Consider the following 18747-nt stretch of genomic DNA (forward strand, 5'->3'; position numbering starts at 1 on the left):
TGGGATTGCACCCAGACTAACTGGGATGGGTGGCTGTCACGCTTACCATTCAACCAACTACGCCTTCATTTAAAATGACTTTAACCATCGATTTCCGTTATCTATCATCTTGGACCTTTAACGAGTTCGCCCGTTTACACCTAAGACAAGATAAGGCAACTAGTAATACGATTTCTGTATATTTCTGTATTTTGGTAGTACGTCCATTTCAATGTTTGTGGCAAATTTGATTCTGATGAATAGGCTGTTATGCTGACCAAATTTGCTAGAAACATGTAGTATATTATAAAAATGTTGGATTGATTAGTTCCAGATGTATTTTGGCGAAATGTGAGTTAATAAAACAGTCATTATTATGTGTATTTTAGCAACATATCTAAATATGACAAAGAAATTGACTGCACTGCCAACCTCGCTAGTCATCTGTCAAAAATTATTCAGCAGGGCACAAGAAAGGAAAGAAAACTCTCCAAGAAGAAGAGAAAGAAAGGTTCGGAACATTTGTCATTTTTGAGTGAATTTGTTTTATACTTGTAAAATTAAGCAGAAAAGCCCACTACGTCATTTGTTTTATTCTTTTCTTTTTCATATCCTCCTGATTTATCAGCTTCATCGAAAAAAATACAACCTCACTCATACAGAGAAAAAATGCTCGTACCTGTATCCGTCTTGAGTTGCCTCGTCTTATCATAGCCTTTACCCTATATTATTTATTATCTTGGTCGGAGTTATTTTTATGTTAGTGAGTGTTCCTTCATATTCATTTGTGAGTGGTTCATTGGAATGGTTCACTTCCATTAGCTGAGACCGTGCTAATGTGAGGTTAGTGTTCAATAGAAACTAAACAGGCAAAAACGTCAAATGACCAGAACCTGTTATTCAATTGACAGTGAACTTTGAGTGACTCAAACGAAGACGGCAGCCGAACTCAACTGATATAGTGGTGGTATGTTTACAGTGAAAGGCTCGAAGTTTCACTTGAAACGATCATTTTCGTTTGAAATTGATATTTTACTGCACTGGTCACAATATCTGGCCTGCGGTCTTCCCGGCGGCGTTTTACACCCAGTCGGGGCCAAGCTGGCGACCCAGAGATAATTTTTATCGGTTGTGACTTACCAGCAAAATCATCAATTTTCCTGCTCAAATCAACGACAACATCAAAAAGTTGCTGCACTTGCCCAGGAAAAACAGCTAGCGGCGGTTGATCGTTATTGGTGTCGGCAATATAAGACCGAATTAAAGTCCGTTCAACTCAGTCCTACATGGAGGGCAAATAAACAGTGCCTTCCCAGCTACAAGCGCTTCCTTCAGAAGACGAGCGTTAACACCACAGCATTATTGGATAATGTGAAAATACGACACATAAAAACCACAGCAGATAGGTTCAAGGTCGCAGATATCACGTTTGCACTCTCCACATTTCTTCTTCTCCATATCGCTGCGGTGTTGTCGCTATAATAAGCAACTGGGGCAGGCAAAAACAAACAGCAGCAATCGGCGAAACAAAACAAATGCACTACGGCAAACGGAAAATGTACGATTCACAAATCTTTCAACTGTAGACTGTAGACACGTAGTTTATTAACAAAATGCACAATGACTAGATACACTAATTATAGTTAAACCACGAAAAATACTACAAATAAACAAACACTATACGCGGGAAGCTAACTCTGCCTCTCACATCCAATTCAGAATGTGCAACAATGATACGACAATGGAGTCCAGTTCATCCCAAAAGAGCAGAACCACTAAATTTCTCCCAGCTCCGTCCAATAGCGAAATATTGGGCGATAATGAAACGGAATCTGAAGATAAAGAGCACAATCTCTAGCGACATTGGTCGGTTGAAGAATTGGAGGAATCAGCAGGCCAAGGCCGTGAACGAAGTCATCAAAAAAGTGCGTGGATTTCGTCAAAATAAAGACGAATGATTTGTTTCAGTTGTTTTCGCAAAATAAAATTTTATTGCCTTTTCTTCATACTTATAAAATTATTCGATTGAATGAAAGGTTAAGCAAATACACGCATAAGTATGTGCCACATTTCTAAGAATCTTGTATTTATTGTTCTCCCTTTCGTGAACATATGGATGGATATGGACATATGGACGAAGTGCCTACTATGAAAGAAAATGATGTGCGAGAAATTGCTTATTGTGAAAACGAGCGCTAATTGCAAACTTTGGTTGATTGCCATGAAAATCGAAGGCTTCTGGCCACAGATACAGATTCCCTGCCAGATCAACAACTTACCAGCATAGTTATCCGCAAAAACAAATGTATATTTCTTGGGAACATCTCAGCAGACCTAAAACTTCTGTCTCGGAAGCTGTTAGAAATCCAATTTGACACGTTTTAACGACCATAAGGATGCATTTTGTTTGATTTGTTGAGTACCTGACCATATGGCTTTCTAACTCGCATCATAGCCCAGGGACGAGGAAGAAGTTCTAGAGACGACAATGTGAACCTTAACGGTGACGAAATCGAGATGGTCGACTGATTCGTGTATTTGGGCTCACTGATAACCGTCGACAATGATACCAGCAGAGAAATTCAGAGACGGATCTTGGCGGGAAATCGTGCGTACTTTGGACTCCAGTCGACGCTTCGCTCGAACAAAATTCGCCGCCGCACTAAGATAATTATCTACAAGACGCAGATTAGACTGGTGGTCTAATACGAGACCTGGACTATGCTCGTGGAGGACCAACGCGCCCTTGGAGTTTTCGAATGAAAGGTGTTGCGTACCATCTATGGTGGCGTGCAGATGGAAGACGGGACGTGGCGCAGGCGAATGAACCATGAGTTGCATCAGCTGCTGGAAGAACCATTCATCGCGCATAACGCAAAAATAGGACGTTTGCGGTGTGCTGGACAATGTCAGACGACGACCCGGTGAAGATGATTCTTGAGGGCGACCCTACTGGAACAAGAAGACGGGGCTGACAGCGAGCACGGTGGCTCGATCAGATAGAGGACGACCTGCGGACCCTTCGAAGACTGTGAGGCTGGCGACAAGCAGCAATGGACCGAGTGGAGCGAAGACGGCTTCTGCATTCAGCAAGAGACAACAAGGCTCCAGCCTGAACGGTAAGGTAAGTAAGCAAATTCTTAGCTCGACCGGTGAAACTATATTTTTGCGGCCAATGGGATTCCATATGGGGAAACTGACTTTTACAAAATAATTCCTCCGGGAGTCGAACATTGCCTCCACATTGAATCACTGCTGCTGACGGTCGAATTATTTACAAAAATTTTAACTCTCTCTTAATTTAGGGCTTATAAGCCAGTCTCTATAGCGGAACGATTTTCAGTTTTTGCTCTGAACGAGATGAGAAGGTAGCCTGGTGTCCATTACGACACAATTAAACTTGGACAACAATGTTGTGTATAAATTAGATGCAAACCTGCTGCGTACGACATGTTATCTGGTAACATCGATTGTTCCTGTAGGAGACAAACTTCAACACCCCATACCGCCAGTTTCGAAATCATCAGTTTCTGCGAGTTACTGCGCATCAAACGGATACAACAAGTTATTCAGCTCCTGCATTAGACATTTTAGTGAAGTATACCAGCATTATGATTTCAATAACATACGAAATGTTTTCAGTTTTCTATTCGAAAACTAGTGTGTAAGACACTGACTAAATGATAAATAAACATTGGAAATAGAAAGTTGCCAAAATATCACTTTAGCTAACGACCAAGATGATCTGCTACGTTACTGGTGAGACGAAGTCGAAACACAAAATCTGACATTATTTAAGTGTTCTTCACGCACAAATTTGCTAAATCCTAATTTTCCGCTCGGGAAGAAACTGATCGTAGTGCTTTGGTTCGTTGTAGCAGGTTCGTTTAATGGTAAATCTAAACGTGGTTCCCAAGTTTTTTTTACAGCTCATTGAATATTGAAACGGATTTGCTGAATGTTGTGATCGAAAAAAAAGTTAAATACCGAAACGGGGCGCGCACATTATTTCTCAACTAAGCTGCCTTACGCGATTAAATTCAGAAAATTTCAGATAATTGTTTCGAAATCCGCAACCCCCTACACACATTTTCTATAGCTACCAAATTCTACAATTTATCAACCAATCTACTCTACATTCTCTTCCGGGAACATTCGCCCCCTCATTTTGCCTGCATACATAAATACGCATCACGCTCATGCCAAAAGACAGCATGTGACCGAATGAACGGTAAAAACCCTTTCCGAAATAGGCAAAAACTAACAAACCCGAGGGATGCCCGGTAGGACCGTTTTCAATTTTAATCCTGTCTACGCCCCGTCGCTGTCGTGGCTTCCAAATTTATTTTCAATTCAATCCCACACATCGGACCCACACGATTGCTCTCTTTTTGTGTTTATTTATTCAACGCATGTGCATCGTCCCAGGCAATCGATAGGGAAAGGTGTACCTTTTATTGGTTTTTAGCCTATTCAGATTTTTTTTTTTGGTTGAATCGATCTTTGTTTGACTGTCGGATGGCAAAAAGGCGTTGCAAATCAACACTTAATCGATGATAAAAACGGTAAAAGAGAACGCTTGATTGACTTCGGAAAGTTGACAGAAAAAGGTGGTTTTATTAGAGAACCGTTGACAAAAATGAGTTAGAGTACAGTTAAGCTGTTCACAATGTGATTTCATTTTAGGGTTTGTCACTTCACATCGCATTCAAGTCTCTTCAGAGTAGATTCGTATGGTGATGATTTCAACGCAGTTCAAGCGAGAAGCTTAACTACAATTTTGAACTAGTCTACATATAATGTTACATAATTACTAACAGGTTCCAAAATTTGTTTGTTTCCTTTTGACCTTCACTTAAGGTATGCGAAATTGCATCAAACAGTTGACACAAAGGGTCGCATAATCTACCCGTTACATAAAACCAGTTGGATCGCAATCTATTTTCGTGCGTTCTACTTGTTGCATAGGCACAAACCCTAAAGGCGGCTTTGACCGATAACGGTCTGTGGCGGCGATTCAAACACGTGTATTCACAAATATTCGACCATCTGATGACCGGTGTTTTTCAGTTTCGCTGTGCGGTATATTTCAACAGAAGACATAACTGTTTAACCTACTAGCTTAACCAGCCACCCACATGGTTTTTGATTTCAGGGTCGGAACCGAACGTTCTAACGAATTGAATACAGATAACTGAAATTTTTTTCCACGCTCAATTACACAACCTCCGGAAGTGCCAGTTATGATTGATGAGGTTGGTAGGGCAAAAAAAAAAACTAAAAAGTCAATTGTTCTTGTTTCGCCGATGAAGCTACTGGTATTCGCCAGGATAGAGATTTCTCTCACGGAAGTGATCATCAAAGATAATTTGTTATGCTTCGGTGACAAGTATTTTATGAAGGATTCTTTAAGTAGGCCGGTAATGTTTTCTTTTTCGCCTCGAACCCGAACGGCAGCAAGCACACAGAAAAAAAGACATCTCTGTCCCACCTAATCATAATCTGATTATGTGACCATCCAACCGACATCATGAGCAAACGGATGGTCATCGGGCAGCAAATTTGCATTTATCGGATTTAGATTTGGCAGGCAAAGATAACCGAGCGGCAGGTAGATGGTTGGTTCTTTTGAATTCCATTGCTAAACTCGTAATCGCAAACCGCAGTTCATTCATTACTGCTTTTGAGCGTGTACGCATGTGGATTTTTTTTTTTTTGAAATTTGTCAAGCTTATTCGGCTAATGGAACGTGCAGATAGTTGAAGCCACACTAAGCCTGGCCTGCTTATGCAAATCGATTGTTCTACAGTTTGGTGACATTTGTGGTCATCTTTTTGTGGATGTACTCTTACAAGCAAAAACATTACGAAGAAAACGTTTCAGATCATCCGAAAAACCAAAATTTGTACTATGTGTTTTCGCTGTTTTTTGCTATTAAATAATCCATGAGACGGTTCTGGTCATTTATTTTTTTATTAATTCCATCTTATCTTAAAAGTAAAAATGTATGGTTTAGTAATCCTCTGCTTTCGCTGCACTTTTTTTAAATTTTCTGTGAACTGTGTCATAGGAATATTTGTTTTTGCGTTTTCTGAACCGCCAGACCAGGACATAGCGTAGTTGGTGTTGATAGTCTTCAACTGGAAATTATTTCCAGCCCTACACATAGGGTTACGAGTTTTTCTAATCCAAAAAAAGCGAATGACCCTAATATGACAACTTCTTTAGTAGAAACAAAAACAAGATCAGAACGCGCCAAAACAAGCAGTAACAATCGCTGTATCCTCGACGATTCTAAGGTACGGAGGTTCTGTCTGGGTTGCAGCGCCGATGACGCAGCGGGATCGAATGAAACTAGCCAGTACTTTCAGGGTAATTGCCATGACAATCGCGACCACCGCTATCTCAGCAGAATCAGTTAGCGTTTTCGCTGAAATGATCCCACATTGAAATATGGAAAACGCTAAGTGGCTCAACGTACCAATTATACAACGGTTTAAAAAAGGGTAACAAATCACAAAGCGCAAATTCTTCGCACGGGTCTGTTCTGCGTAGTTTTCTAGTATTTTCAAAACAGTTTTTACTACGAAATAAATGTAAATATTAGACTGGTTCAATCTTTGACTTTTAGCTCCACCAGGCTCTACTGATTCCTTTTATGGTCCTTAGTAATTGTGCAAATTTTGGTACCGATCGGTTGTGTCTACGGACCACCCAATAATTTCAAAGTTTATATGGAAATTTGAATGAAAAATCGGTTAACATTGAAAATAAATTCTTCAAAAATCACCTCATCAATCAATTAATCAGAACTCTGATTATCTCTAAAGGTATTTTTCTACTGAACACATTCGGGGAAAATTGTAAGTTTATGAAACTTCGTTGAGAAAAGTTATTAACTAAAGAAGCAGCATGACTTCAAAACAAGTGGATTTTATTATTGATCATAGCAACCCTGTTTGAGTAGCTCCATCGTTATACAAGTGTAAACTAGACTTACCACCCACCGGTCGCAAATGGAAGTTACAGCTATTCAAACAGGGTTGCTATGATCAATAATAAAATCCACTTGTTTTGAAGCCATGCTGCTTCTTTAGTTAATAATTTTTCTCAAAGAATTTTCATAAACTTACAATGTTACCCGAATGTGTTCAGTAGAAGAATACCTTTAGAAATAAATAGTGTTCTGATTAATTGATTGATGAGGTGATTTTTTATGAATTTATTTTCAATGTTAACCGATTTTCAATACAAACTCCCATATGAACTTTGAAATTTTTGGAGGGTCCGTAGACACAACCGATCGGTAACAAAATTTGTACAATTACTAAGGACCATAAAAGGAATCAGTAGAGCCTGGTGAAGCTAAAAGTCAAAAAATGAACCAGTCTAGTAAATATATTCTAAACTAAGTGAAAGAACCGTGTTTCCATTAATAGTCCCAAACTCTGGGCTTTATAAAGGGTTAAACATCGAGAGACTAAGCATCACACGTAAGAGAATTTTATGCAAGAATTTCATTCAATTCCTTCATTTTTACAGTAGTGCTATTTATTCAGTTCTGACCAGTATGACATCGAGAATCAGCTACCAACATACTTTTGCGTTGTACGCACGTATTTATGATGATTTTAATGTGCTCATCACAGCATGCTGCACGTTTGACTGACATCTTTCGTTTGTTTATTTTTTGTACGGTTTAAAACCATTGTTTCCAAAATGCAGCGCATTGAAAATGAAGTGAAAATTGAGTGAAAGGAACCGTATATTGGTGAAGCGCTTGCAATTCATCACGCGAGTGTAAAATACCACATAAACAATTTTGGGAAACACATTTTTTGGGATAAACTACCAGAAAGATTAAACTATCTAGTTGAATCATATTATGGTTGTTTTCATGTCGTCGCTGTTGTGCTATCTTATGACAAACGCCATTTTGGGGTAAACTGAGTTAGATATGCCACATTACTTAATTTTCTAATTTTTTGTTTCAAATGACTGTGTCTGGGGATTGGCTCAAATTACCTTGATGTATAAGATGTTTCTATATGTAAAACTATCTGAGAAACACAATGGCATAATCATTTTCAAAACAAAAATGCACGAATTGTGAAAAAAATGCAATTTAAGTTTTAAACTGGAAATATGTCATATTTGGCAACACTGTAACCAAAAATAACTATTATTTCTAGATTCCCTGACTCATTTCCTTCAAAATGCATCTCACCGTTTGTTTATAGACCAACTGAAGCCAAAGTTATGAATAAAAGGTAATAATTGATGATTTTTTTCTATGGAAAATTTTCCATGCACGATTATGACACGCCATACAAATTTTGTCATCAATACACACCTATGACACGTGTGAGTGCGACTTTTGTTTACATTTATAGTGAAAACTCGCAACATAGTCAACTGATCCTCGTAATATTTGGGAAATGAATACAGAATAGATAGAGGCATCAATTGTCTTCTTTGAATTGTTTATACCATTTATAAGTTTCAACATTTTCAATATCAAACATTAAAAATCGTATTTCTCGAAATGTGCAAAATGGCGCTTGTCATAAGATAGCACAACAGCGACGATGTAGCTTTCAAATGGTTTACTATATCGCCTTGATATTGAAAGAGAAAGTTACAGGAAATGTTATGGGCCTTTTGGAAAACGTATTGTTGTTGATGGAGAAACGCGAATAACTTATGCAAAGGTAATAATAAAACAAAATATTTGTTTTGTTAAAGCAAAACTTTAAATATCTCGAGAGCTACTGCATTTCAGAAAATTTTTGTTGTGAGCATTTTGATTTAAAATGGCGTTTAGAATCATATTCATAAATATAACTGCAAACAGTATGAATTATAAAAATGTGTCATATGTTGTTGTTAGGAAAACTTTGTTATCGAAAGCTTCTCCATGATTCAAATACACTGAAAAAGTTTCTTTTGCGTCTTTAAATGGTAAACATTAGATTGTTGATATTTTATGATGGGGTAACGCGAATAACTTTTATAAAAGGCATAATTACTAGAAGTAATTTTTTTTTGTTGGAGCAAATTCCAAATATCTCGAAAACGCTCGCATTTTGGAAGATTTTTGTTAAATGCATTTTGATTTAAAATGATACTTAGAATTACATTCTGTAATAAAATTGCACCAATTAGTTAGTACACGCAATTATATTCAAAATGTTGCTTTTGTTATTAGGCATTTGTTGACAAAATGTAAAAAATTAAATAAAAAATGGGTGCAATTTAAAATTTTTCACATAAATTTTTATTGTGAAAAATGACGCAACATTTTTTTCAGTGTATATTTTTTTCCGTGGAGAAGTATTCATTACGGATCACTCCTTCTCAGATAGTAAATAGAGTAACCAAACAAAAAAATGAAATGAATGCACGTAGAGACGTCTACGCCCTTTTAAAAAATTGCGCTTGAGTCAAAATAATCTAATTGACTGTGGAAAATGTTTAGTCTTCCATGCCGGTGACACCTGCAAAGTTTCATCGGAATATAAGAGGTCACGATTTTGGAGATTTTCAGACGTATCTTCGTGGAATTCCTCGTTAATTATTAACGCTTTAATCGTAAAATTGGAGTCAATGACGTCTTCGGAGGGAATTGTAGACATTAAAACCCCCTTTCATATGGTGTTGTGATTTTAACGATTAATCTTCTTAAAAGTGAGATTCTTGCAAATACATATGGTCATTGTTAAGTCATACCGGGCTAAGGATATAATATTGATTTCGAGAAAAACGAGTTTAAAGTGTTAATCGCAGCATTCGTTAAGCTATAATTCGAAATTATGTTTTGCCATAACTCTTTGCTATTGTGACATATTCCAAATCTGACAACAGTCTAATGTAGCTGAAGAAATCTTCCACCCAGTGCTAACGGGTGTTCAATAACAAAATGAGAATAATTTCAATACCTTTCTATAATTAAAGTAAAGAGCGTAAGGTTTTTCTCCAAGAGAATTCCTCGCTGGACTCCCTAGAAATGGGTGGCATGTTTCTTTTCGCTCGGGTGCTGGCAGTTCAATCGAAGATGGCGTCGAAGTAACAAGCACGGTTTTACGAAACGCATGGTCATCGTGGAAAAAAGTACCAAGCCCATGTGTACTATTTACCGGATCCTGGTATCCCTTAGGCGGTAGCGGCCAGCCGGCAAAGATAATGACGAAGAAGAAGAAGGAAGCGTTAAAAAAGCTGTTCGACAACAAGGACGGAGCGAGATTGCGTGATGCCGGCCGAAAATATCACTGCTCCCACACCTTGATTCACCGAACCCTCAAGATGCAGGACATCATCTGTCAGAAGAAGACTCGGTCTCCCGAGTACACAGACGAGCAGATAGCGATCGTGAAATCGCAGTGCAGGACGACGAAAATTACTTTACGTTCTCGAGGACCCACATTCCAGGAAATGACAGCTACTATTCTAGCGACAAGTCGGCCACATCTCCCGAAGTAAAATATAAGTTTAAGCATAAATTTAAAAAAAAGTTATCCTGTACATCGCCATATCGGACAAAAGGATTTCAAATTCGTGGTTCAAGCCGAGCGGTCTGGCCATCAATGAACAAGTGTACCAGGAGGAGTGTCTTGGGAAAATTCCTCTGCCTTTCTTAAAGGACATCATGCGCATGGGAAGTACGTCTTCTGGCCGGACAAGGCGTCTTCCTATTACGCCAAGAAGACGCTGGAGTATTTTGAGCAGAAAAAGATACCGTACGTGCCGAAAGAAAGGAACCCGACCAACTTTCCCCAGTGCCGTCCCATTGAGGATTTTTTCGGCTCCCTCAGTGCCCTAGTGTACAAAAATAATTGGGCCAAGTACAAGAAGCAGTTCACCATAAAGATCCGGCATTGTATCCGGAAGATGGACGCCAGCGCTCTTGTGAGAACATCGCGACTAAATTGCGTCGTACGGCGGACCCTTCTTCAGTATTCATTGACGTTTTTTTAAGAATGAACATATTTTTAATAAAAAATACTGAATTCGCAGCGAATTTTTTGTTTGTTTTTTAACTACATGACTGAAAAAAATCGCATTTTTTATTGAACACCCGTTTTTATTATCTCACTTTTTTAGATTTTGCGACTTAGTTCGTTCTAAGTTAACATCGACCATATAATATTTTGTCTTCAACAAAGTTGTAGAGCATATTTTTGCCAACACCTTCGCTAAAGACGCAAAGTTTTTATCTTCAACGTTATTTAAGAATGAGCCTTAATGGTGAATTTTTTAGAGCGAGTAAAAGCGCTATAACCTAGGCGCATTAGCCAGGACAAGTTTAAATACCTTTGTCTTATCCCAGAAAGGAAGACCAAAGGAGTGACATTAACATTTTTAACCAAGTCACTCCCAAACGTTTCTTCCTTCCTCCGTTGTCCACGTTTCTTCCTTATTTAAGGTTCAAAATGATTCGTTGATTAAATTCTTCGTCAGATGAATAATTTCATTGCCGTATAATTTTGAATCATCTTCATTCTGTACGCTGCACAGTTGGCCTGGTCGCTATAATTATTGTGTCACATACCATGTATGCCACAAACATTAATATTGACAAGAAGAATTGTAGGCGAACGTCAGCAATTTTCCAGGATCCCTACATGTATTGGATTTTTTTAATATAACTTTAAATATCATCGTGATCAGTTCGGCATGTTCCACAAAAAAGTATTGGCTTATTTCGTGTATTTTTGAAGTGATTCGATCATTTTGTATAAAAAATGGTGATTCGAATAGTAACTAATTGTTCACGCTTAAACGTCTGAGCTTACGTCCATAGTGTATTTAGAATCCTAGAAGCGAGATTTCATAATTTTTTTTTGGCCAGATGAAATAATCTGACGAAGTCGGCAAAATTGTAGATTGTTTTTCGGATATTCACTGAATACACCAACCCTTTCTTTTAATACCTTGGAAGTTGAAGCTTTTTTTTTTGGATGACTCCCATAAATATTTTTTTTTGCATCTATCTATTTTTATCAAAAATTATCTAACAACTAGAAAATTGAATAACTTCTTAGAGTATTCTGAAGCTTTATCTGCAATATTAATGTTTTAGGCGGTCATTCAAAAACAATGGCGAATAACTTCGAGAGTATTACAAATAGAAAGTTCTGGTCTTCTTCAATAAGGATTCGCAAAAACGAGCTCGCCAGCATTTCATAAGACTATCTTGTTTCTTATACTTTAAAAAAATATTGCACTTAAATGAAGATTAATCACTATACCTATACCAATAAAATGAAGATCTTCAACCATCATAAAACATCTCAGAAGACATCATTGTTGTACATTTTGGAGTTTTCCCATGAATAACGTATCGCACGATTTTGGCGAAAATAAAGGTGATAATGAGGATCGACAGCACTTAATGCAAAGTCATGTTATAATACACTGAGAAATGATTTTTGTTATAGTGGATAAATTAAGGAACTTCTGCCAAGGCATTAGCAACCTTGTTCGAGTGGGGGGGGGGGGGGGATGTGGTTGTAACACTTTATTACATCGCTCGTCAATCTGCAACCTGGATATATCTGTGGTCAGACCACGATGTGAACTAAAGACGATCAAGCCCTTGCGTGTCAGTAGTATGAACAATCACAGGAAAGAAAAAGTACCTACCACAACGAAAACAAATACAGACGTCTTATCATATTTAATCAACTAACAAACTGTTGTCCAATCGCTTGAAATGTAGAATTAGGCTGTAAATGTCATAAAACTATGAACATGCTATGAAGAAAAGTATCCTTTTCCATACGATGATGAATCACAGCTCACATCGATATAAGGTATGATGGAAACGCAAGGCTGATTCTCCTTGAACGTTCGCGTAACGCCCTACAAAACGGAAGGAATCTAGTTCAGATTTGATAGTAAGCCAAAAACAACGTATACATGTAAAAGTGAATGAAAAAACAATAACTTTCAACTGAAAATCCGTACATTCACAACTCACAACAATTTGTCCCATTTGACAAATTGTCTTTCAGCTGGATCACTCACTCCTTTCGAACTGCAACCATTAACTCATTCATCAAAAGTATCTTCTTCACCATACTGCTGTACCATCATTAGCAAATTTCTAGCACAACAGACAAGGACAAGGATGGACTTCCTCTGCATTTCCTGTGAGTGGCTTTTCGGTCACAACGAATTTCGCAGAAGACACCCAACAAACAATCGAAAGTATTGAGCGAAATTACATCGTTTGTTTATTTTTTCGACTAATTTTCCTTTCAACCAGAAACATCCTCGACGTCTTGGACTCAGTTTGACTTTTTGTTTATTTTCACTTTGGGTCTCAATCAACAGTGCTCGGAGCTAGCGGAAGAAAGCAACGGCAGCAGCACAACATCTGCGCTTCAGAGTCTAGAAGCCTAACGGAGCGCGCCCGCCTGGGTTGCATTCGAGCATTGCCGAACGTCAGACAGACGATCATTAGTAAACTGCGTCCATTCTTAGGGACCTTTCGAGATTCTGCTTGTTTGGATAGCAACAGCGGCAGCATCCAAACAGTTGCTTCTAGCGCACACTGACTGACTGATGGAATAGAGCAGTCGGAATAAGAAGGGTTTTGCTTCATAGGCACTTCAGATTTTGGGCTGAGCCAGCCAGGGACAGACAGGGTAAATAGTTGCGATGAGAGGAAGAAAAATAAACTATCCTGCCTGGAAAGGGGTTTGCTTCGATTTGGCTCGTGTTGGCCATTATTATTATTTCTTCAATGAGGATTCTATTTCCATCAGATCGGTTTTCGCAGAAGGTCGTGGGATGAGTTGCGCTGGGGAAAATAAGATGAATGATACTAATTGACTGCTGTGTTCTGGCTGTGACCACGTGCCATCGAGTTGATGTTGTGTTTCGATTTGGAGATGCTTTGGTGAAAATCCTTTGGGAGCAACTCCAAGATCAACGAGGACCGATAGTTAAGGCGGGTTATATAGTGACAGTCTTCGTCCAGAAAGAGTTGCAGGATTTTACATCTGTTTGATTTGTGTGTTCGCTTCCACATTCCCTGGAGTGTAGCAGTATGAAGGGACCCAAATCAGGGTAATTTGGAAGGAGTTTGAATTAAATAACGATTTTTTACGGTTAAGTTAGACTTAAACTAACGGGTTTAAGATATCACATGAGATATGGGATGAGTAATCGGTATGAGAGATCCAGAGCCGGTGCCACTTTTTTGGCCCGATTGGGTAGTAAGATAAGTGTGCCCGAGAAACACACGCTGGCACGTAGCGTGCGGTTAGCCGGGTTGGACCCCATAAAAGGCGTTAACCTCCGGGGTGAGAGCACTGAAGTCATGATCTGCTCTATAAAATAAGTGACGATAAATCATAAGATAAGTCAGGCTAAGTGTGCCATTTCCAGGTACACAATTAATTATTGTTCGAGAGTTGAACTGAAAAAAGCCAATGTAAACACGAAAATGGCGAACAACTAAGGCCCTAGAAGACCACCCTACGGTCCTGTTAGTCCCATTCAGATTTATGCACTACAAATGGTGTTGTTTTCAAATGTTACGTGGAATAATAAATAGCGAATATGTTTGAGTTCACGACACGCAAATTTCAACTGTAAATATTTGAAATTAAGAAAATAGTTTCATAGTTCTCAGTTTCATAGTAACACAAGTGCGACTTAACGGCGCTTGGGTGTTGAGCGTGACCGCCACTTACCCCAGCGGGTCTGGGTTGAATCGTTGAGTTTTTCTGAGGCACAAAATCTGTGTTAACGTCTTCTTTCGGAAGGGTACATGTGTTTATAGGCCGATATCTAGGGTCTAGATGGTGGAGTCGGTGATTAAAATAAACGTCGATGGAAAATAAAAAAACAAAAGCTGAAAAAGCTCTCTGGTAACATGGCTTTACTCACCCAGGAGCAATTCCACAGGGCACGTCACTGAAATCCACGCGATGACAGTGACATACGCCAACATATTTGACCGCGTTTTTACCTGTTGTCAGTCAATTGTTATCTGTATAAATCTATTAGTACTTGTTTCAATAAACATATGATTTGGGCGTATCAGCCAACTGTCAAAATTAACTTTGAGGGGAAACTCCGGACAAACCGTTTTAAGGCCCAAACGCAATGGCGACGGAAGCGGAACGGCAATGGTACGCGGAATTGTCGCGGTTTGTACTAAAAAAAACCGCGACCATTGCCGCGTATTCAAAACGCAATGAACATCAGCGGTTAGAGCGTGGTTAGCGTTTGACATTTCCTTGTTGACAGATTTTGATCAAAACCAAACGATTTTTCTTTACCAAAACTCAATAGTAATTCTTCAAAAGGGCTAATGAGACTTTTGTAAACAAACTTATTTCGCTCATTATTCCGCTACCGAGTTGAATTTCATGAAAAATACACATGAATCAACATCTTTATCCTTGGTAGAATCAATTTCAAATGTTTTCTGTGTTGAAATGATAACAAATTAGGAGAAATCAGCAAAACAAAAGTTTGTTTACAAATCTTATTAGCCCTATTCAAATGTTGATATGGAACTCAACGTAGTGAATATTTGCAAGGCAACGCAAGACATTCCTTGGTCAATACAGCAATAATACGGAATAGTATTGCAAATTTTTAGCAAGTGTTTACTCAGAATAAACTAGAAAAAGTGCCATTGTGTTTCCCAGTGGAAGTAGTCGGTATGCCAACAAACATTCTCCTTGCCCTTAAGGCAATCCAAACCATTCGACGAGTACGGGAGCTTCAGAGCTTGCGAAGCAGGAGTGAACGGCGTTGGTGGGTACGACCATCGAACCAAAACAGATCCGCGGAGGGATTTTATGAAACTGCATTCCCGCTGATGAGAGAACGTGATCCGGAATATTTTTTTCGTTGTACGAGAATGTCGCCATCCGTCTTCGATATGCTGCTAGGCAGAATCAGACACAGGCTTGAAAAATTTTCAATTCGAACACCGATATCACCGGGGTGCTGGCTGTTCTTAACCCTGACGTAAGTTGTAAATTTACAAACCTGTTAATTCTATCTATATGCGAGTTTATTAAACTACAGATACTTATCGGGTGGATCCAGCATCTTTTGTGTATCGACTTTCGACTTGGTGTCACAACGGTAAGAGAAATAACGCAAGAAGTGACAGAAACGCTGTGGGATGAGTTGAAAGACTTTTATCTGCCAGAAGTAGAAGAACAAAAGTGGCAACATTTCAGTACAGAGTTTGAGACTCGTTGGAATCTACCGCATTGCTGTACTGCTGTCGATGGTAAACACGTGTCCTTAACCTGCCCACATAATTCGAGATCATTATTCTACAATTATAAAAAGCAGTACTCCATAGTACTGATGGCTATGTGTGATGCCAATTACAATTTTATTGTTGTTGATATCGGAGCTTACGGGGGAAATGCTGACAGAAGCGTTTTCTCTAACAGCATTTTTGGACGTCACTTATTACACGGGGAACTAGGGCTACCACAACCCGCTGCACTATCAAATGGGGAAGTGATTCCCTATTTCATAGTGGGAGATGCAGCGTTCCCATTGAAAGCAAATTTAATGCGGCCTTACCCTGGAAGAAATCTGGAAGCGATCAAAGAAAATTTTAACTACAGACTTTCCAGGGCGCGCAGGACTATTAAAAATACTTTTGGGATTTTGGTGGCTCGCTGGAGGATCCTATTAGCACCTCTTCATTTGTAGATCAAATTGGACAAAATGGTAAAATCATACCAGGTGAGTGGCGATCACACGTTGATCCCCTCGAAGGAATCAGCGCAGATTTCATCCAGCGAGGAAACAATGCATCTAGAGATGCATATTTCGTGCGCGATGCTTTGGCAAAATACTTATTAGAAACATGATTTCGTTAGCTATATTATCACAAATATGATTGAACTACGCTTTAAGGTTGCACAGAGAATGCGCAAAATTCGCACGCGAAAAAAGCAGTTTTTTCCACACCGTATGTCAGATCTTCATAAAAATCAATCAGCAGTACTGTAACAACATTCTACACACGCTGATTGATTTTTATGAAGATCTGACATACGGTGTGGAAAAAAACTGCTTTTTTCGTTTGCGAATTTTGCGCATTCTCCGTGCAACCTTAAAAATAAACATTTATAATTAGTTGATTTCAACATGGAATCATAATAAACATATTTTTATGTAAGATGAAAACCCAAACCGACTTACCCCAGCGCAATCCGGATTAAATCTGGTGTTAACATCTAGGTTGCTCGCATATCCATTGTTACAACTAGAAGAATATGCGGTTTTCTGACGCATAAAGCATCAAAATCAGTCCACTCTATTTAAAAGAAATGATTTTTTAAAACAAAATAACGTCAAAAATCCCCACCCGATATTTTAAAGTCACTTTTATACCATTAAAGACGCTTTTTGGTTTTGCGTGTAATAACTTTGTTGTCAAACCCAGTTAAGTTCAGCCGGAAATGAACCGGAGTTCTGGCTGGTTCCAGTTCGTATTCCGGCTCCAGTGACACAACCGATTCTAGTTAGAATCGGTTATGTCACTGGAGCCCGTGTACGAACTGGAACCAGCCAGAATTCCAGTTCATTTCCGGCTGAACTTAACTGGGAAATGGACTAATCCGCAGTTATGTCCAGTAAAGTTCACCCGGAAAATGAGCCGAATTGCTGGCTGGTTCTAATTCGTATTCCAGCTACAGTGACACAACCGATTCTAGTTAGAATCGGTTGTGTCACTAGAGCCAGAATACTAACTAGAACCAGCCAGAATTCCGGCTCATTTTCGGCTGAACTTTACTGGGTTTTATTGCAATATTGCCAATAATTCGGGTTGAATTCTTACAAATGAGGTTAAATCGCAGATGGAAAATTCACATAACATAACACTCTCCTCATTTATTCATATAATATATTACAATTATTAGTCAATATTGTCATCTCGCGAGTTGTTTCATAGAGGTTCCGAATTTTCTGTTAAGTGTATCTGTTGTTTTATTTGAATATTATTAACATTGACTTTCTATTTCAGAATTATTAATTTGTGAGTCGTAAGTTTAAAGTGTCACCAAATTATAAAAAAGTTGTGTGCATTTATTTTGGAGTCAGCTGCAGCGCAAAGAAATCGTAAAGAGCATCGAGTATGATGCAATTGCCGAAGTTTATCATGCTAGGTTCATCGTCTAGAACACCTATAATTACGTTTATGTGCATCTGGAGCTTACATTTGCGTTAATGACATGGAGTCATGGACGGAAAGCAATCTCGCCTAAAGTTTAATTTCCGGGTATTGTTGGTTGTCCGACAACTATTTAAAACCTATAGCTCTGATGATTTTCCACCATGGTTTTGCTTGATTTGCTCGCTTTGGATGTATCCGTATTTCGAGAATACGTATGCGTTGAAAGAGGAAACGTCTATCCCGTGGAAAACATGATTAACCCCGACAACGGATGAGTTCATGCTGAATGGGTTAATCTAATGGGCAAAAGGTTTGTCTAGCCCGATCATCCCGAAGAATACTTGCCGTGATGTTTTGCTGGACTTTGACCATTCGAACGACCGCCGTTATCGTGTTCAACAAATCGGCGGATGTCATGAAAGCCATCTCGCGTCTGATTGATTTCTACAAATACGATAGCTGTGGACGCCTGGTCGGGAGGTAAAAGTTTCGGTCAAGATGCAGCTTTTGGTCAAATCCAACTATAAACTTCTAGGTCTAAGTCGTTATTTTCAGTTGGGGATCGAAACAAATATGAATAAAAAATGTCTGATGAG

General features: G+C 38.8%; 1 pseudogene; it reads left to right on the forward strand.

Annotated features, from left to right (window-relative positions):
- The first annotated feature begins 1799 nt into the window (after positions 1-1799).
- Positions 1800-16850, forward strand: LOC131681164 (uncharacterized; annotated as a pseudogene).
- The last annotated feature ends 1897 nt before the right edge of the window (positions 16851-18747 follow it).

This window comes from Topomyia yanbarensis, chromosome 2 (genome assembly GCF_030247195.1).
Source record: "Topomyia yanbarensis strain Yona2022 chromosome 2, ASM3024719v1, whole genome shotgun sequence".
Taxonomy (NCBI): domain Eukaryota; kingdom Metazoa; phylum Arthropoda; class Insecta; order Diptera; family Culicidae; genus Topomyia; species Topomyia yanbarensis.